Source organism: Adiantum capillus-veneris, chromosome 3 (assembly GCF_014529385.1).
Source record: "Adiantum capillus-veneris isolate H3 chromosome 3, ASM1452938v2, whole genome shotgun sequence".
Classification (NCBI taxonomy): Eukaryota; Viridiplantae; Streptophyta; class Polypodiopsida; order Polypodiales; family Pteridaceae; genus Adiantum; species Adiantum capillus-veneris.
In genome coordinates, this window is record NC_140933.1 from 59,739,659 (window position 1) to 59,762,071 (window position 22,413).

At 41.4% G+C, this 22,413-nt stretch overlaps 1 pseudogene; it reads left to right on the top strand.

The window, feature by feature from the left end:
• The first annotated feature begins 19,828 nt into the window (after positions 1-19,828).
• LOC147460988 (uncharacterized) lies at positions 19,829-20,846 on the top strand (annotated as a pseudogene).
• Positions 20,847-22,413: the final 1,567 nt, after the last annotated feature.

A 22,413-nucleotide genomic window follows, 5' to 3' on the forward strand; every position in this document is an offset into this window, starting at 1 on the left:
CTTGAGGTCCACTCATCAGCTGACGTCTCTAGTTCAAGGTTCTCTTGTCGCCCATTCTTTAGGTTATTAACCACCTTTCGACTATGGCCACCCATGCGAGGCCTCAACTCCAAGTCTCCTGTTGCCCAATCTTGCCTAGCTCCTATACCCATGAGCCAAGGTCGTCCTAAAATAAGGGGGTATCCTTCTCCCTTTACTGGCATCACATAAGCATCAACCTCTATAGTGATTCCAAAAACAGAAACTCTCAAAGCTTTCACTACACCCACACAAGTGACAGAGACATTATTGGCCATTTTTTCCCTAAAGTTTGATGATTCCATTACCTCTAAAACCAATTGATGCATTAGCTTTTCTGTCATGACACAAACCTTTGCTCCACTGTCAATGTAAGTTTTTGGAATCCGTTGTCCCTTGATTTGAGCCTCCACCAAAGGCACTATATCCTTGAGACCATATGCTTTGATTACACTTACTAGCTTACTTCACTTTGCCCTCGTGCTCACCATTTTTTACCATTGTCGTCGAAGCTTTGGGGAGATATGAAGTAGTTGTGGCCAAGTAATCTTTGGTCCTTGAGAACTCACATCAGTTGTCAAGTCATAAGGTTGTGTCCGAGATCCCATAGGGAAATCAGAGATGTCAATTTGAGACCTAGTACGGGTCTTTCTCTTCTTGGCTTCATCTTTAGTTTCCTGAGATGTACTTGCTTCATTGCTTGCATCCTTGCTTGTTTCTTTACCTACTTCATCTTGGACACGCACACGTTTGATAGGCATTGTAGCCACTTCATCTATCTTCATCTTCCCTTTAGCTATTTCTTCCTGGTTGCTTCTGCCCTTGAGGACCTCCCCCATCCTTATGATGCTCACATTTGGTTGAGTAGCAGGGGCTTGAGCTTGAGCACGAGGTGGCTGCAAAATTTGAGGTTGCAGTTGCTCTTGTGCTTGAGCTCTAGCACGGGGAGGACTTACTTGTTGTCGAGGACCTCTGACAGGGTAGTCATATCTTCTGGGATGAGGGCAATTATACATGCCGTGGCCATTTTCCCCACAATTGAAACACAACATTTCCCTTGCTTGACGTCGCATTGGTGGCCGATTCCCACCATTTCCCTCACTAGGCCTTCTTGCACCCTGCACAAGATTTACTCTCAACCCCTCTAGCTAGTTTGTGAGATTGTTTATTTGTTGGAGCATATCTTCTTGTTGACCTCTATTGAGGTCTGGTGCATTAGGCACATTTGGAGGTATGTGAGAAGCTTCCATAGTTGTGATATTGCCTCCCAAAGCTAGCTGGCCAGCTTGGGCTTGATAGAGAATCTTTCTATTCTTTTCCCTAGCAATTCTTAAGGCATCTTCAAAAGCATTTGGAAATTTGCTCTTTACCTTCTCCCTTAGCAAGGGGTACAAACCTGAGATAAATCGATCCTTTTGGAGGCAATTGGGAGCTCGCTCACCAAGGTTTAGTGAGTCTGACCATTTCCCCCAAAGTTTCAGAAAACCTTCCTCATAGGTTGCATAACCATGAGGGTCAACTTGATGAAGGGCCAGAAGCCGTTGCCATAGTTCTTCTGCCGAATTGGCTCGTTGAAATCTTCGTAGGAAAGCCGCCTTCAATCCCTCCCAATCAATTCTTTGGGTTGGATCTAGAGCCTGGAACCATACCCTAGCTTCTTCTTTGAGCACCAAAGGAAAAGCTCTCAATTTCAATGCTTCGTCATCCCTCCCAGAGACAAGGAAAGCCATCTCCAAGTTATCCAAAAAATCCCCAGCATTTTCCCCACTACGCCCAAAATTTTTTGGGAAAGCCATCATAAAAATGGGTTTCCTTCCTCTCAATACAGCACAAAGATGAAAACATCTAGGCCCAAATCATATCTTATTAAGGGTAGAATAAATGGATTGATAGATGCATTAATCTCAGCTAGACGACGAGGGCCTAGTAAGTTCCTTATGATGTTTTGGAACCTAAGCTTTGTGCTAGCTATTATATGCACAGTTTGTCTAGCAAGAGGTTGGAAAGGTCCATATAAATCCCTATGATTCATGGAGTATGCTTAAAGCAAGATGAAGATGTGAACATCAAAAGATACATTATACTCCAAAATAGGAAATATTATAGGGTCAGGGGACAACAATATCTCTCTCAACCTCTCAGCTCCAAAATAGAAGACCAATCTTTGTTGGAAAAAAATCTTTCTATCAATGCGCACATTCACCCTAATATTCTGAACTGATTGAAAGTTGTAGAAAATGGGATTATTCATTGGTGCATTAAATACAAACTTCCATGAAGCACTTCATTGAAGTTGAGCTCTCTTGGATCCCACCATTTGAGAGATGCGAAGAATTTGCTCACCAGTGATTAGCCTAGCTTTGGTGTGACCATCTTCAGCTTTGTAGAGTTCATAGGGTTCGATGGCTACCCTCTCAACCACCTTGAGCCTTCTTGCTAGTAGTAGTTGGAGTGCATCACCATATGTAGCCTCTTGCCAATACCGCACCCCATTGATGTGTAGCTCCCCCTCCAAAAACTTGTTAATACCCGAGTTTGAGAGTGCTTTCACCACCTGAAGTCGAGGCTTCAAAGGAAGTGTCTTCACACTAGCCACAAAGCACTCAACACAATTTTTTGACCTAGGGACTTGATGACTACAAGATTTTGCTTGAAGCAAAGAAGGGTGTGTGTAGTTAACTATCTTTATCCGCATACGTGCCGTTTGTCGATAAAGACGCTTCTTTTCTCGAGCTTCTTGGGGAGACCATAGTGGAAGTCTCGGAGAATTTGATGGATCTTCCTTCATAGGATTGACAGAGCGCTGCTTGAGAACTCCTCCGTGGGGGCACCAATTTATGCCGAAGGAAATTTGGAATGGCGGCCTCTACACCAAAACAAACTCCATTGCGCCACAAGGGAAATGAGATAAGGGCACCACCTAGTCTTGGAAGCGTGGGCTAGGACCGCTACACAAAGAGAGAGAGAGAGAGAGAGAGAGAGAGAGAGAGAGAGAGAGAGAGAGAGAGAGAGAGAGAGAGATCACTATGAATGAAGCATTAACCTTAGTGTGTGTACAAGGAATGGATGACTTCAAACACTCCCAACACAAATAGCATGTAGATTACCAAACAACCACTCAAGGATTAGCCAAGATCACATCAAGCACTCTCACACACATATAAAAGATTTCTCTTAATTAACATAAGTAAGAGGAGGAGAGGTTACTAGCATGAAACAATTTGCACTCTAGAATGTGCAAGAATAGAGTGAATGAATGAGCTTATGGGCTCATGGTGAGTGATACAAAGACTCAATGGGGCTGAGGGAGGCTTGAAATTACAAAGGGGAAGGCCTCTTTATATAGGAAAGAGAGTGATTAGGAGTGAGGTTAAGATCCAAGTGTAATTTGTACAAATGAAGCTTGATTAGGGACATTCAACCAATGAAGAAGCTCCTTCCAAGTGATTTGTTGACCAATTAGCTCCATCATCACTTGTGTTGTCTTCACTCCTTCCTCCATAGCTTGAGTCCAAGAGCTTCCTTATTTTAAAATGTAAAGAATCTACATAAAATCAATACATATCTAGTAATAATAGAAAGGGGTTGAATGAGAAATTATGAATTACAACAAGATTAAGCATGACTTGAGAGGTGATTAGAAGAGGAATTTTGATGGGTTTTTGAGCTTGAGAGAGAGGAGGAAGGAGAGGAGGGTGAGAAGACTAATGGCTGATTTTTAGAGAAGGTCTCAATGTGGAAAAGGAAGGGTGTGTGTGTGTAAAGGTAGAGGGGGTGGTCTCCACCACAGTTGAAAAAACTGGCATCCGCCATTTTGGCCATATCTCCTAGACCGTAGATGCAAAAATTATAAAACAAATATGGACAGAATCTCCAGCTCATCAGCTACAACTTTGATGAAGGCAACTTTTCTTGGATCGGAGTGGAAGTATTTTTTAAAAATTCGGCAAAATCATGTGTCTGGTTCCTTCCTTTACCAAGTCTTCCACTTGGGTCCCATTTGTTTGAATCATCATATGGCTCCAAAGCCATGATGATATGAGCCACTCATGCCCCTTGAATCATGGGTGCATGGCTCCACAACCACATCATATCTTTTCTTTTCACATTTACATATTTTCCCTTCCCTTTACCACTAGGTTCTCCCTCTACCTTTCACCTCCGGTGAACTAGTCAAGAAAAAATTCCTATCAAATCATTTTTTTTAATTTTTCCAAGAGGTTGTTCTCACTCTTTCTTTTATTGTAAACCTCTAGAAGCAAGGAAAACCAACAAAATATAATAAACAAAAAATTGTGATAGGCTCGGATCAATGTCAACATGGAAAACACACATGTGGGTTTGTATAAGTACGATAATGGAGAGAAAATTCTCTATTATAGGTGTGATGAACCCAATGTGAGAGAGTTGACAAAGCAAAAATACTCGTATGTGTTCACATACGAAGTGGAGAGAGATACTGAGGTGATCATGCTAGAGAAGTATGGTCGGAGATATTTTGCAGTAAAATGCAAAGAGCTTAAGGGATATACGTACTTCGGGGGGACCACTCCACCAATATTATGTCACCCCCAACACACATAGACCAACTATCTTAGAAATGAGGCTAGAAAAGAGTGAGTCCATCGAGAACCAGAGTGGAAGATTCTTTTAGTCATCCACATTTTTCCAAGCCAATACCAATAGGATCTATGAGTTCAAGGGTTGCTATTTCCACGCATTGTGGTAGTGACATTCCAGACATAATTTTCAGCACAAGGGTGTCTGATACTAGAACCGAAGGTAGAGACATGTGACTTGAGGAGAGAGCAACCAAATGAACTCCTTCCAGAGCCCCTATAAGCAGCTATGAGACGAGAGATGTCATGGTAGGAGAGCCTAGAATGATGAGAATGGTAGTAGAACCACAAAGAATACAACCTTCTCAAGTGGCAAAGTGTGTGCCCAAAAGTACAACGGATTGGGAGATCCATATGCCCATGTTTCCATATTTAAGCAAGTCTTAAGAGTGGAACAAGTCGTGTATTTCTATATGTTGTACAAAGATTTCTTGAATATGAATTAACTCTTACAAGATTTTGCCGATTAATTCTCCAAATGAGGGATCAAGCACAACATGGTCTCCCAAATCTATGCTTTTAAATAGAAGGAGAATGAGAAAGTGAAGGAAGCTTCACTTTGCTTCAAACAATACATTGAAAGATGTCTAGTGCTAGAGTTCCGCAAGATGATCGCTTATGAGTTCCCTTCATAGAGGGCCTCAGAAAGGAAACTCTCAAAAAGAACTTACACTTTAAACCATGCACCACATTTGAACAAGTCATTAGAGAAACATTGTATCTAGTTAACAACTGTAAGATGTACGGAGAAGCAACAGAGGATGTAGACACAAACACCAGTAGTGCATCTTCTACAACCAGTGAGTCAGCTACAAAACAAAGTGCTCCTGCTTCAATCACACAAAATGTGGACCAAGTGGTCGTAGAAGTGATCCATAGAATGAAATAGATATATAAACAGAATCCTAATCTGAGACCACACTTGTCACAAGCAGTCAATGCTCCAAGAGTGTTGAAGTGGTGTGCCAACACCACTTCAACACCGATCACGATATGAGTGAGTGCTTCTACAACCGGAATAATGTGACAGAAAGTCTGTATGGACCTCCAACTGTGCAACAATTACCACCACCTCCTAGGTAGCAAATTGGACCCAATAACACAATACAAGGAGGAGACAAACCGTAACCTGTGTTGGGCCAACAATCACCTTTGCCTCATGACAATCAAGTTATTGTTCAATACACACAACCGACCAAGCCACTCATGAGTCAATCAATGATGCCACCAATTGTTTATTATGAGGAACTTGCAACCAATGATGCCACCAACTGTTTATTACGAGGAACCTCCAAAAACCCATATGAGAGAAGCCAAGGGTGTAGCATATGCTACAAAGGATAGTCCATTTTGGGCAACCACCGATGAAGCTAAAGAAAACTCCTATGTTGCTCAAACTGCAAGAAACCAATTCTTGATGGACAAAAATACAGTCATGTTCATTGAAAACCAAAATTACAAGCATAGAGGATATCTACATAGGACAAGACAACCAATGGGAGCACCACTAACTGCCCAGTTGGAAGGTTCATGCTCTGAAGGTGGAGGTGACCATTGGGCAGGAGATTGTCCACACAAGGATCAATGATAAAAAATATTTGGATTTTGTGACGGTTGTGGGAAGGATCACCTACTCCAACACTGTGCAAAAAACCTAGACAACATAGACTGTGAACGTCATTGAATTTTTGCCTTGTTCAAGTGGATCCAAACCCGAGCCAACAATTCTTGTCAAAGTCGTGACTAGAGCTCAATCTCAGGAAGCAGCCAAAAATCATCCAATGGTGGATGAGTTGAAACTTTCCAAACAAACCAAACTTGAAAGTGGGCGAGTAAGGACTCATCAAAAATCATGGACAAAAAAATGATACAGAATGAAAGCAAAGAGGCTAAGGAAAAATATAGCTTTAGAAATTGAACTCAACCAAACAAAAGATCAGCTCAAACGTGAACATGAGAATAAAGAAAACTCTAAAGGAGTGGAAGAGTCAGAGACTGTATCAGGCAGATGCTATACTCCAAGCCTACGAGGCAAGGTTGAAGAGCAATCAAACAATGGAACAAATATTTCTTACCTACCCGCATACGAAAAAGGAAATTAAACAAATGGAAATGTGCAAAAGGCTAATAGAGATGGCTCAAGCTCGAATGCAGTCAGAAATATTGAAAACCCTTGAGCAAGTAGTGCAGGTGCTGGAAAAGGAAAACACAATCGCATTCAAGTAAAACAACACGGTGCTATGAATCAAAATCCTTGGATTGTGTCCAGACAACACGAGCAAGCCAACCATGGTGGAAAAAAAGAACCATTGGATACGAGGGTTGTTGCGAGCACGACGGATGAGGCCAAATCTCATGAGATGCCACCAATTCCTGAAGTGGATGAGCCATGGCCACAATCATTATGGGAAACAATCAGAAACCAAAAGGACGAAAGTGCCATGTTACTGTTTGCACCAATTCCGAAGATAAACATGGATCATGAGATCTATCTTGGGGATATACAGTCATTGTACAAAGATGCAAGGATGGAAGGATTCATGAAGAGTAAACCAGCAACCATAATGACTTTACCTTTCTTTCTAAGGGAACACGAGATAAAATTTGAAGTGAGAATTGTGCCATCTCAATGGAATCCGATTCCACAGATGACGAACACAAAAACTATGCACGATTTAATGTCTCCCCTATAAGATGCACCGTTACTCTCATTGAACTTTTGAAAATCAGACAACACTTGTGGGAACAAATGAGCAAAAACCTGAAAAAAATGGGACTAAAATTCTATCCAAAGGGTAAACTCATGGGAGGAAATCATGGAAATGAATCAACCACAGAAACCCAAAGTAGAGCTTGTACCAATGAAGAAGGTGGGTGATTATTGTGAAGAAGAAGAAGGGAACACCATCTTACCCCTAGGGTACAAGGGAGTAAAGACAATAGCAATACTTGATAGTGGGTTCGGAGTAGCCCATGCTACAAAGGGAATCTGAAAGAAATAGGGAAGGCCATCTTTAAGGAAAATGCACATGAAGTTGCAACTAGCAGACATATATGTGGAGAGAACCTTAGGAATGCTTGAACAAGTTATTGTATCCTCTTCCGTAATAGAGTACAAACACACCTTTGCTATAGTTGACTTTAAAAAAGGCAACAAATTTGAAGTTATTTTGGGACAACCATTCATGCGCCAACTCAAAATGGTTCAAGATTGGGGCTACGACCATCTCTACTTACGACATAAGGGTATCACGACCAGGGTCAGCACGAAAAACCATAGTTATAGAGATGTAAACTAAACCCCATTAGAATACTTTGGTGTAGATACGGATTTTGAAACACAGTTGCCTGCTTGGTTAATGAAGGATGCACATATTTGGATGTGCGAAGCGTCAAAGTGCAGAAGGCCTAAAAAAAGAGGATTGTATTCTAGAGTGTTTTGTAGAAGATAACTACTACATGAAAGAGCCATTTTCAAAGGAGTTGCTTGAACTTGGATGGGAGAAAGTAATGGCAACTTTAGATGCTTATGTAAATGAGGTAACCATCACGATATTTTGCGACAAAGATGGTTATGACATAATACCTTTCCAGATAGTAATTGCTATCTTAACACCTGAAGAAGAAATTGAAACAACAGAAACCAACGAAACAATCTAGTACAAACAAATAATGGACGAAGATTCTATTTAAGATCTTAGTGACAATGATGAGGATGAATTTCATGATTCAAGGAGCGATGATTTGGGAAATGACGAGCTCTCCAATGGCTCAGAAAATGAAAATGTGTCAAAACAAGATGAATCGATTTTTTACCAGTTTCCTAACCAAAAAATGAGGAGAAAAAGAGATATCAAATGAGACGCACAAAAAAACAACAAAACAAATTTGAGAAACCAATGCCAAAGTTGATGACCAAAACGCAGTATCTCATGCACGCGGGAGCATATGATTGTGTTCAAGACAAATCACCAGAAAACCCTTGAAATTGACAACTTTTTGGGCAAATTCAAAGAAGCGTAGCAAAAAGGAAACAAAGGACACGTCCAAAACATCAATAAAAATATCAAAAGCTAAACAAAAAATAAAAAAGTTAAAATGGACGTTAAAAAAGGTTTGGACAATTGAAATGGAAGGTGAAGGGGACTCTAACAGAGAAAAGTTTGACGAACACTCTCACTACAAAATTTACACCATTTAGGATCGACACATTGTGATTGACAAACCAATACGAGAGCCTAAAGAATCATGAGCATCATATGATGGGCTTGAGAATGCAAAGAGAATTGATCTTGTTGAACCAAGGGAGGAACCGAGACCGGCTTACATAGCCATGGATCTCACCATAGAGAAAGAGTTGCTTTTGATAGCTACTCTCAAGCAATATAGAGATGTGTTTGCTTGGTCGTATAATGATCTAAAGGGAGTGGATCCAAGTATATATCAACATATGATCCCTCTTAAGAGCAATGCTAAGCCACACAGACAGCATCCCTATACATATAGTAAAACATTTGTGAAGAAAATTAAAGAGGAGATAGACAAACTTAAGGAAGCGTGTGTAAATATTAAACAGGTGAACACTACCACGATCAGAGACAACTATCCCTTACCCATCACAAATCATGTGATTGAGAGAATCACGGGTAAGTAAGCTAACAACTTTCTTGATGGATTTTTGGGCTACAACCAACTCACCATAAAGCCAAAGGATTGGTACAAAACGGCCTTTGCCATAGAATGGGGCATATTTGCCCATTGGGTGATGCCATTTGGATTAACCAATGACCCTGCCACATCCCAGAGGCTCATGAGTCATACATTCAAGGAGTATCCAAGACAATTCTTAGATATTTATATGGCTGACCTATGTGTGCATTCTCTTTGAAGAGACAAACATATCAAACACTTGAAAAAGATCTTTGAGAAGTATAGAACTTATAGTATTTGCCTAAATTCTGAAAAACGTGTCTTCATGGTAAGAGAAGGTAAGATTTTGGGGCATGTTGTGTCCAAATATGGAATTTCTACAGATCTTGAGAAAATACAGGTGATAGTTGCTCTTCCAAGACCCACCAAAGTTAGAGAGGTACAAACCTTTATGGACCATTGCTACTATTATCAAAGGTTTAATACATGTATGTAGTTATTGCAAAACCTGTCTATACTCTCACCATGAAATTCAACTGGAATAAAAAATGTGAGAAAGCGTTTCAATAATTGAAGTAGAGACTGATTTCTATTCCAATTTTGAAAGCTCTTGATTGGAACAAGATCTTCCATGTTCATGTAGATGCATTGGTATAGGCTATTGGATGCATCTTAGCACAACCTAGAGGGACACAATATGGATTTTTTAATCTGTTACTCTAGTAGAAAGCTCAATAGTGTAGAGAAAAATTACAGGACCACATAAAGAGAGGGCTTGGGCATGATCTATGCAGCCAAAAAGTTTAGACATTACCTTCTAGTAAAAAAAATTGTATTTTTTGTGGATCACCAGGTACTATTGTACTTAGTGAACAAACCATGAAATATTGGCCATATAGTGTGTTGGTTCCTTATATTGCTAGAGTTTGATTTCACCATAGTGTTCAAGAAAGTGACTACTCATCAAAGGGTGGACCATCTATCATGATTACTACATGGAGAAGCACTCATCAAAGTTGATGAATTGCTAGATTCTTACCTTTTCAACATCCATGTGGTACCGAGGTGGAGAGAACATGTGCTACCATTGGTTCTCTGTAGATTGAGATACAACCATCAATCATTGAGCAATCACACTCACTAGTGCTAATAGCTAGAAGGCTATATAAGCAAGGAATAGATGGAATAATTAGGCTATGTATAGAGCCAGCGAAGAAAGAATTGTACTTGAGACAAGCTTACGTACAACTCACAAGATTTCATAATGCAAAAACACAGGCATACCAAAGACAGATGAGACTTGAAGTCTATTGGCCTCATATGCAAAAAAGCATTCATGACTTTGCTAGTTCATGTGATATTTGTGCCATCCAAAAGCCAATCAAATATGCTACACTATTCAAGATAGCAGAAGCACCCAAGTGGGAAAAATACATTGTGGATTATATTGAACAAGGAGTCTTGCCAACAAACTTGAGCAGACCTAGGTTACACTCAATCTAGAGAGAAGCAAAAAACTATGTCATCATTGAAAATAACCTTTATCAAAGAGGGATAGACAAAAACTTGTAAATATGCGATGCGGAGAATGAGTACCTACCAATTCTTGAGCAAGTATATGCCGGACTGCCAGGAGGTCACTTTTCGGCCGACAAAATCACAAAAGCAATACTCCTTACAGGAATTTGGTGGCCTACTCTGTACATGGAAGTAGAACATTATGTCAAACGATGTGATGATTGTCAACAAACCAGAGTATTGATGCGACATGATGAAATGCCGCTTAGACCAATGATGGGGACACGGGATTTTGCCCAATGGGAGATAGATTTTGTTTGACCAGCAAAGGAAAAATCGAGAGCAACTACACAAGAACGGCCTAAAGATTGTAGCTCCAAACTCCATGGCACCTCTTGTGGAGTTTGGTATTTAGTATTTGATATTACTTGTTGGTGCCAAAAATTAGAGGCCCCTCTTTTATACTTAGTTCCACTTTAGTTATAAATGGAGCATATCACTTATTATATGGTTCCTCACATAGTTCTAGTTATAAAAGCACTCATTCATATTGTGATTTCTGTATTTCTACTCAATGACACACCATTTCAACACTCTTAGAGCATTTACTACTTGTGGCAGCTATGGTTTCAAATTAGAATCCTATTTGTACGTTTGGTTCATTCTTCTGATCACTTCTTCGACCACTTGATCCATGTTTTATGTGATTGAAGTAGGAGAGTTACATTTGGTAGCTGAATTGTTGGCTGTAGAAGAGGCACTACCCGTATTTGTGTCTGCATCCTCTATCACCTCCTCTAGTGACTTGGTTGAATGTGGTGCATGCTTTTAAGTGCAGGCTCTTTTTTAGAGTTTCGTTTCTCAGGCCTTCTATGAAAAGAACTGACAACTAATCATCTTGAGGTAGCTCTCTCACTGGACATCTCTTAATGTACTGTTTGAAGCAAAGCAAAGCTTCCTTCACCTTTTTGTTCTCCTTTTTCTTAAAAGCATAAATTTGAGAAACCGGGTTGTGCTTGATTCCTCTCTTAGAGAATTCCTCTGCAAACTCTCGTAGCCTATGGGAGTGATCAATATTTAGAAAATCTCGACTATTTGATGGTTGGAACCAAGTCAACGTTGTTCCTTCCAAGGTCAAACCAAATCCCTCCTATTGCATATGGAAATCTACAACTTGTTCCACTCTTAAGACTTGCTAAAATATGGAAACATGTGGGAATGGATCTCTCACTCCGCTATACTTTTTGGGCACACACTTTGCCACTTGAGAAGCTCGCATCCTTCAAGTTTCTACTACCATTCTCATCATTCTGGGCTCTCCTACTATAACATCTCTAGCCTCATACCCAGTGATAGGTGCTCTAGAGGGAGTCATATCAGAAACTCTCTCCTCAGGTCTCATGTCTCTACCATCAGTTCTAGTGTGAGGAGCCCTTGTGCTAAAAATCATGTATAGAGCATCACTACCTCGGTGAGTGGTCATTGGAACCCTCAAACTCAAGGATCCCGTTGGTCTAGGTTCCAAAAATACGGTCGATTGAAAGAGTCTTCCACTCTTGTTTTCATAGGACTCGTTCTCGTGGTTTACTGCCTCGTTTCAAGGACTGTCGGTCTATGAATGCTTAGGGTGACATAGTAATGGGGGAGTGGCTCTCCAAAGTACGTATATCCCCCAAAATCTTTATGATCTACTATTAAGTACTTCCAACCATACTTATCCAACATGATCACCTGAGTATCTCTCTCCACTTCCTACGTGAATACATATAAGCATTTCTTCTCCATTATCTCTCTCACATTGGGTTTATCACATTTGTAATAGAGCATTTGCTCTCCGTTATTTTTTTTTGTGTTGACATGAGTAGCCACATTCACTCGTCCAAGCTTTGCATTAGGAATGTCCAGCTTCGACGGCTTTTCCTCAGGCTCCACATCAACTTTCTCCTTGGTGTCTGTCAATCCTCACTTGTCCACAAACAAGGGATTGTGCACAACTAAACACATGTTCCCTTTCTTATCAAAATATCGATTGTCACTACAATATACGTGCACTATGAGCTTGAGCTCACTAGGTCTCTCTTCTATTTTCACACAATACTGATCTATAATGAAAATGGTCTATCAACATTGAGAATAGAGGAATTAAGAGAATTATAGTGAGCATTTTTATGAGACTAGTTTGAGAACATAGATGGTGAACTTAATTAGCGGTAGCAACACAATCATTATACTTAATTAACTTGGCATGAAAAATACTTTTGCAAGAGAGTATTAGAGAACATGACAATAATTGAGGACCAAATTTACTTGGAGCCGGTTCCCCCTCCAAAAAGCTTTTTTATTATAGATTCTCCCATCAAGAGAGACTTGGTACAATACAATCTTTGTGTTCTTTGTGACCTAGGTGATGAAATGAAAATGGAAAGCTTCATGCATCACGAGCGAGCATAACATAAACTTTGTAAAAGTATTAACCATCCCCGGCCTCGGTCCCAAGGCCTCAAACACCTTCGAAGGTGGAGAGAACTAGCGGGGAATGAGGGTAGGGAAGAGGAGGAAGAATCATTCATAAGAGAAAGAAATAGTTCCTTACTTATCATCACTCCTCTTGCTTAGCTTCATCCAACAATTTGATGTGGCCTTTGGAGACGAGGGCTTCACGGAGTCCTCCAAGCTACGCCATGTAGCTATGCACTTCCAAAAATCTGCTCGTCAATGGTGGGCTAGCCTTTGTGGCACCGGCAAAGTCCCAAAGACATGGAAAACTGTATGAGTTTCCAAAATGAAGCAATTTCTTGCAAGCGATACCGAGAACAAAGTGCTCACCAAATGGAGAAGTTTGAATCTACTCTTCAATGAGTCTATCCACAAATATGTAGACAAGTTTTGAGATTTACATCTCAAAGCTACAGTTTTTCAAAGAATAGACATTGCCAAACAAAAGCAGCAATTTTGTGCAAGATTACCTGAAGAAATGACCGAGTATGTCAAATTACAACGGCCTAGCACTATCACCGAAGTCATCCACCACACTATGGTTGCTTCAAGGATCAATTTCCAACAAGGGGTGAGAAGAAATTTCAAGCCCATGGAAAAGAAGGATCAAAATGAAGCTAAAGGGAAGAGCAATGCTCAAAACTCTTCCTAAGGCAACACCAACACCAAGGCCAAGGAGAAAGGAGCTTACAAAGGTAACAATAAGCTCTCTCCCGAAGAATTAGAGGCCTTTCATAAAGACCATAAATGCTTTAAGTGTGGGGAGCAAGGACATGGTTATCGTTGTTGCCCCAAAAGAAATGTACACAATGACACTCCTAGAGCTTCCATGCTTGAAGCTTCAAAAGAGGACACTCATTGCAAAGGCTCATCCCTCTCCTATGCTTGAGGAAAAGTAAGGGATCATAATGCCTTCATCATGTTTGAACGTGACTCTACTCACAACTTTATATCAACGGAGCTGGCCACTAAGTTGGGCATTCAAGCTTTTGAGATGGGAGATACTGTAACTGTCGATGGGGCTTTTAAGGGATAGCAAGCCTCTATTACTACCTTGATTGGGAAGTTGAGGCTTCATGTCCAAAGCTACGTCGACAAAGAATACTTTTTTATCTCTCCACTCCAACATGAGGATGTTATCCTAGGGGCACCATGGTTCAACCGCAAGGTTGCCAACATGAAGTTCCCTGAAAGGAGAATCTACTTCACCTATAGAGAAAAGAGCATGTACATAGATGCTAATGAGTCAGGGAACACCATATCCATGGTAAATATGCTTGATTTTGATAAGTCAATGAAAAGCTCTATTTTTGCGAATATGATTTTTGTTAGGGAATCTGAAATAAAGGGAATCAAGAGGAATTAGAGTTGTCCAATTTCCTAAATGGATTCTAAGATGTTTTCATTGATGACATCCCTAGTGAGCTACCTCCAAAACGAGGGGATGATGACCATGCAATAGAGATTCTACTAGGAAGCTCATCGCCTAATAAACCTCCTTATTGAGTTTCACAAGCTCAACAAGAGGAGATCATGAGGCAAGTGCATGAATTGGTGGAAAAAGGGATGGTGAGGCCTAACTCCTCTCCATTCTGTTCACCAATACTTTTAGTGCAAAAGAAAGATGGCACATATCACATGTGTTCGACTATAGAGCACTAAATAGGATCACTTTTATAAAAAAAAAAAATCCATGGTGCGGGTAGAAGATCTATTTGATAAGTTACAAGTTTTGGCCTGACAAACGCTCCAGCCGCATTCAAACTGACGATGGACAAAAATCTTCATGCCACTCATTTTCTCTTGAGGAATACAAGTGACACCTCCGGGTAATCTTTCAAGTTGTGAGAGAATAAGCTTTTCATTAATCAAAAGAAAAGTGAGTTTTTCCTACAAGAGATTCAATAGTTAGGTCACATTATCTCTCAAGATGGTATCCGTATGGATCCATCAAAGTTGGAGGTAATAAAAGCATGGACTAATCCAAGGAATCTACATGAGCTAAGAAGCTTTATTGGTATGTGTGCATACTAGAAACTTCATAGTAAAATTCTCTCAAATAGCAGAACCAATGCATGACATAACAAAGAAGAACGTTAAGTACTCTTGGACTGATAAAGAACAAAATGCTTTTGGCAAGCTCAAAGAGAATCTTACCTCCCAGCCAGTCCTTATGCTTTCGGATCTCTCAAAGCCATTTGAGGTTCAATGTGGTGCTTGTGGTGATTGCCTCGGAGCAGATTTGCTTCAAGAAGGGCATTCCATAGCATATGAGAGCCGAATGCTCAATGCCGATGAACGGGTCTTGGGCATATACAAAAAAGAGCTTTTAGCTGTTCTACATGCTCTATACACATGGAAGCACTAGATCTCTTGGGGGCTCCATTCATCCTACGAATGGATAACAAAGACTCAAGAAATTCATGATGCAAACCAAGCTCTCTGACAAACAAATGAAGTGGAAAAATTTTCTTTCACAATTTACATTTCATATTGCTCACATTACTGGCAGGTACAATCAAGTGATCGATGCACTTTCACGATGGCCAATGGTAAATGTGGTGTCTATAACAACTCACAATGATCTATCTTTCATGATAGATGAGTATGCTATTGTCCGAGACTTTAAGTACGTAACTATAGCCTTTGCACTAGGGAAGAAAAAAAAGAACCATTCACCTTGGAGGATGGTTATCTTCCAACCGGCAATAGGCTATGTATTACTCCCGGGGGATTCACCATGGAAAACTTATCACACCATGTAAGTGCAAGGGAGGGTTTTTTTTTACAAGTTACATAAGCGTATAAGTTAGGGGTTGTCCCCCAGTAATTTATCTCCCAAGCTTAAAAATAAGGGAGGGGGTTATCATATTTATTGGGTGGGGGAGGGGGGGAAGGGGGGGGGGGACCTAACCCGAGCTGATTACTTGTAACAATTGGTCATTGGTGTGCACTAGAAATTGGATGAGTTTTTGGGAAGTTTTCTATCAGGTCACACATCAAATTTTGCATCAAGCCGGTCATAGATGGGTTGATTTGGAGCAGGTCAAGGGTTGATTTACACGAGATTTGGATGGTCATAATTGGACGAGTAGCCAGAGTGCAAGCTGATTGGGAACATAGTTTGAAAGTCAAATTAAGACACATTAAGGGTATATCTAGTTATCAACAGAAGTGGTTCTGTAGTACATTGTCAGTTACTATGCTGCACACTCTTTGACTAGTTTTACTTAGCTAGATCATGTGAGACCTAGATTTTATATGTAAGATAGAGGTATGATAGTTTTCTTCATTGATTGTCTTATAAGCGTAGAAAGGGGGGTCATATTCCCTAATATGAGTCGCATATAGGGGTTTTATCAAAGTTGTCCGCTCACAGGTGGCATTTCGTTTTGTATATAGAGTGAATCCCCCAGGGTGTTACTCACCCATACAATAAGAAAGTCAAGTATGAATCCCATGCTTCTCATTAAGTGGGGCAAAAAAGGATTCCATAATCTACTCTTTGAGGAGTAAAAATGTATTTTTGTTGGCCTACTATGAAAAGTAAACATACCATGAAGAGTATGTTTCAAAATGCATGGTATGCCAAAAGTCAAAATTTGATCGAGGGAAGCAACTTGGATTGTTTCAATTGACAGGCTTAGCAAGAAAACACACTCTATGCTTGTCAAAAAGACTATTAAGGCACATCAAATGGCAACCCTCTTCAGATCTCAAATTTCCAAGTATCATGGCTTGCCAACATCCATAGTGTCGGACCCATTAATTTTTGGAAGGGTCTCTTTGAGAATCTAGGAATTAGATTAAATTTCTCTTTTGGCCTATCCACAAACGAATGACCAAAGTGAAATAACCAATCTAACGATTCTTGATCTACTAAAAGCCTATGTCATAAAAGTAGATCAACGTTCTCAATGAGAGAAGTACCTACCTCTTATAGATAATACAAAAGCCTTTTGGTGGGGGGACCGGCTCCAAGTAAATCCGGTCCTCAGCTGTTGTCATGTTCTCTTATACTCTCTCTTGCAAAAGTATTGTTCATGCCAAGTTAATTAAGTATAATGGTTATGTTGCTACCATTAATTAAATTCACCCTCTATGTTCTCCAAGTAGTCTCACAAAAATGATGATTCTAATTCTCTTAATTCCGATATTCTCAAAGTTCATAGGCCATTTCCATTAAAATGAAGTAAGCATTCATTGTAGGTACACTAGGTGGCTTGGCTATTCACATGGGTAGGAGGTCATGATGGCATGTATGCCTCATACATCATGTGCTATCATGTGTCATAGGGAAGAGGAGGTACCCATGAGGAGGTTTACCCTAACATAAACTAGGCTTCCACAACATCAAAAACACCTTTATATGTACTTACTGACGTGCTTTCCTCTTTGTTAAGGGCCTTCCCTTTCAGCCTTGCCTCAAGCCACGTACAAACTAATATAAACCTGAGCAGTCTTGCGAACAAACGTAAATTCAAACACCTAGGCAATAAGAGTTTTTAGGGATGGCAAGCCAAAGCTTTGTATCCTTGACATGGACACAATTTTCTCACATGCAGCCGCGGTTCAAGGGCGGCATGTACCAGCTTCTCCCTATGTGCCAATTCGACCTACCACACATAGCCTTCATGGATGGGGCACCCTCATCAGACTCAATTTTCTCACATGCAGCCACGGTCGAGGACGACATGTCTCGCACTAGCCTTCTCCCTATGCGCCAGTTTGACCTACCGCGCATAGCCTTCATGGATGGGACACCCTCATCGGACACATCGTCTTCAACAGGGTCCTCATTGCATTGCAACTCACTTTGTAGGGGCAGTGCTTTGTTCCTCCTTCTTCGGAGGCCACCATCTCTCACCTTCTTCCTGCACACCCACTATTTCCGTGGCAAAGTCTGCCTGCCTCCTTCTTGCTAGGTGCCTTGCCTCCTTTGTTGGCCGGCTTGGGGCGTAGAGTAAGCCCCCCTGATTGCCCCTTCTGGCGATCACGTGCCATCCTTGCTCCACACTCGTCCACTTCCTCACCTTCACATATGCAGAAAGAATGCCCTGTCGCCCACCTTTTACATGCTTGCGCTGTTGTCCTGTTACGCTACCCACTCCCCACCCTCTGACGATCAAGCATACCAAGGTTTTACTTGAGTCTGACCCACAACCCACGCAAATTGAAGTCCCTTCTCAACCATCATTACCTGAAATCATGCCTTTCATACCAACCCCTCCACGTGGTCAACCAAAACTATCACATTGACGTCCCTCGATCGACGCAAAAATTGCCACGTCGGCATCCCTCGGTCTTGCAATTTTTTTAACGTTTGACACAAACACTACCCCCTGCCACGTGGATGTGGCGATGCACTTCCCCACTTCTTAAATGACTTAGACCTGAGGGTGGGTTCAGACTGCACCCGAGCCAAAGAAGTCTTGCACCATTTCCGCCAGCGTTCAATTACACCAAAAAGAAGTCCGCTTATATATATAATTTGCTGCTAGGTCGTGATTTTCGTCGAAAAGTCGATGGACATGGTGTGCGTCTGGGGTCTGGGGCCGCCTCAGGACTAAAGAACACGGGGTCTTGAATGAAGACCCCGTCATGAGATCCAGGAGGAGAACCCCACGCACAAAAGCAGAGACGCGCTTCGTCATTAGATTTTAAAAAGTAAACTCAAACAAATTTTGTAAACTCGGACATCCGAGACGTAAGCTCAGACAAGCATAAATACACATAAACTCACCTCCATTTCAACCAAATCATCGCGCGCGTCCGGTTAGCACATTGAGTTGCCACAACGCCCGTCTGGATTCGAGTCGCGGTGGGGGAAGCGCCGCTGTTTTTTTTTTGGGAAAATTACCAAAATACCCCTCTAATTTGAGGAAATTCCCAAAATACCCTTGTATCTATTTTGGTTGGAATGTTCAAGATTTTCTAATCTTCATTCGTTTTTGACAATTGAGATCCGTTTTTGAGTGCTCAGCATGTAATTTGTCACCAGTTACCATCGCAAAAAAGGCAATTATGTCTAAAAATAATGAAGCAATTCATCTCCAAAGCCTACGTAACCAACTCAAATTGTAGTTTTAGCATCTTGTACGATAGACAATCACTCTTCTTGTGAAGGCCTACAGAAAAATTTATTTTTCGAGAAATTTAGTCTCACAACCAGGGGTATTTTGGGAATTTTGAAAAATTTGAAGGGCATTTTGGGGATTTTTGAAATTTGAAGGGTATTTTGGGAATTTCCTCAAATTAGAGGGGTATTTTGGTAATTTCCCCTTTTTTTTCACTGTCGGATCTCCTCGAGATCCTCACCATCCACCATCCCGCCAGAAATCCCATGGCCGGGTCTTCATTCAAGGCCCAGTCACGAGCCCCTCTCATGGCGGGTCCGGAAACCGTTTGTTGGCACTGCCGTTAGGCAGGGTCTATAGGGAGGAATTTTGACGCCATGGCCATAGGGCCAAAGGCCAATGGGGAGTTGCCGAGCAAGGGTATGTTTTTAAGGTGGACTGCATGCGTGCATGCATTGGATTGCTATTTTTGTTGTTAAGACTTGTTACCTGCTGACCTGTGCTTATCGGCCCCACAGCGACTCCTTCCGCATCCACCACATGGTCAACCAGGGAGCCCTCCCAACTCGTCCTGGACAACCAAGCCCATCTTGGCGACGACATTTTGTACGAACCCTTTGAGTGTGAAGAGTCCTTTAATTGCAGGTTCGACATTATCCGCGACGGGGATCACCTCTTGCATGACGTTGAAGCGGCGTCAGCCAATGCGATGAGCAGTTGCAGTAGCCGGCTCAGCAATTGCACAGCAGGAAGCTCCAGGACTGCATTCAGTGCAGCACATACAACATTCAGTCGTAGTACTGTAGATTCTAAGGAGGGCCACTACAACAGTACGACGTCCTCTGCAAGATTTCAAGTAACACCAGGCCGGCAATGTGGCTGCTCGTTTCAGATAGCTACAGCCAGTATAGCGCAAATCTGTCTGGAGGGCTTGATTACAGTGCAGATACAGATGGCATGAGCGAGATCATCGCAAATTCATGTGATGAGTCTGACTGTTACGGCCACAGGACCGCAGGGCACGGCGTTGCACAGGCGGATGGCATCGCCGTAGGACAGGGTCATGCTAACAGAGCATGCGCCGAGGATGACGTGGATGCACGCCATGCACGTGACACAGGTGCCCATAACGATGATGATGAGGATACGCATGTCATGTAGTATGATGGATGCGGATGGCGCAACCATGGTAGGCGAGACATGCTATTCTGAGGACCTCCTGCTAGATTTTGAAGAGTCGATTGAAGAGCTGGTGCGGTGTCACCAGCTGATTGGACAACATGATGAGCTGCATGCATTGTACTGCCGCTACATCCAACTAAATCCTCCAACCCTTCACCCCACCATAGCCCTCGCCTTTTTCCAAGTTTTACAATGTCTTGAAGCTTAATTAAGCTGGTTAATTCCTCTTTGTAACATTATTGAGCCTAAGAGCTTTCTTGTAATGTAAATCTTCACACACCCTTAAATTTCAATTCAATTGTAATTCTTCCATTGAGTGCAAATTCAATTCATTGTGTGGAATGAAGGCGATGCCCTCACCTAACTTAATTATAAGCCTCAATCTTGGTTCTCCATCATGTGAGATTCTCTCCCTTTAGCTAATTTGTCTCACGTATGGTGGTTCATTTTTTTCCCAACCCATGCCCACACCTATCTTAATAAGCCTACTGCCTCAATCCAGGTTCTCCATTGTCTCATACGGTCCTTCATTTTTGAAGGTCCACCAACTTCCAAGTGCTCACAAAAATATTGTACCAATTGATCACAGTCCATTTCAAAATAGGAGCAACTCTGTGCACGTGAACGTCAATCTGCTTTAGCAACTTTTGACGACTAGTAGAACTCTCATATTACTTGGGTGTTGTACCACTGTGAACACAGTGCTATGTCTGTTAAGATCCATTTTTCTTGACTCCAAATCCGTTGCAATGCTTCGGGCTAGCAATACCTTTTGTTGTGCTTGTTCCTTGTTGTCACTACTATCAAAACCTGGAATGACATCATCTGTTGATCGTTGACGGCCTTTGAATTTCTTTCTGATCAATTCGTAACTTTCTCGATCTGGCCACTTGGTCCCAAGTGTATTGTAAAAATAGGACTTGTACCATAACTCCATGTGTCAGAGTCCTCTTTAATTTGTAAGCATCGTGAACATCTTTCCACCAAGTCTTCAAGTTTGTCAATTGCTCTGTGAACTTCGTTGACCCAATGACGACAGAATCAGACTGTTTAGAGCCTAATACATTCTGGGTTGATAAATGTACGGAATCGGTGGCTTCTGGCTCACTTTCAGGACCTTTTACTTTTGCCCCTTCACTAGAAACCAAGGCGGGCTTGCATGGCATAGCTGAGCCTTGATTTGGTGATTCTCCATGTTGAGAATTGCCTTGGTTGGTTGCAGTGGCGAGGGCAGTAATGCTACCAAACCATCAATTACATGTGAACCAGTAACAAGGAAAGACAGACCATCCTCACAAATGTTGAATTATTTCATTTCAAGCCCTTAAGGCAATGAATCAATACAAAGAAAATGCCTTGAGATTCAGATTTTATGATACCTATTATTCTATGTTAGAATTTGTTCATTTTTTAAGGTGTTTTTTTCGCCCAAAAAAATCTAGCTCAAGGTTAGGGAACATTCTATACTTTAGCTCATGTCAAAGTGTGAGACCATTACACACAGCCTCTCAAAGAGTTCAATACCTCGCGCCTTACGGAACTCGCCTTAAACTACTCGAGGAAGGTTAACTCAGTGTGACAATGCGAATTTTTGCTCATGAGTCGAAACATGCTTGAGTTACAGCAGCCAGCGCAACGGTGACCTTAGTGAACACGTAAAATGATAGGAACAGGTTTTCGATTGTAACCCTCGTAATGTGTATTTTTCATCTTGTTGGAAAGGTTGCAAACGTTAGGACACAATGCAATAAATAGTCATTTTTGAACGCTGTTCTCAAGAAATTCTCTCAACAAGAGTAACATACAACACCTGAGGAGTGGGTCATGTTGGTTCAGATCTTGAATACTTCCTC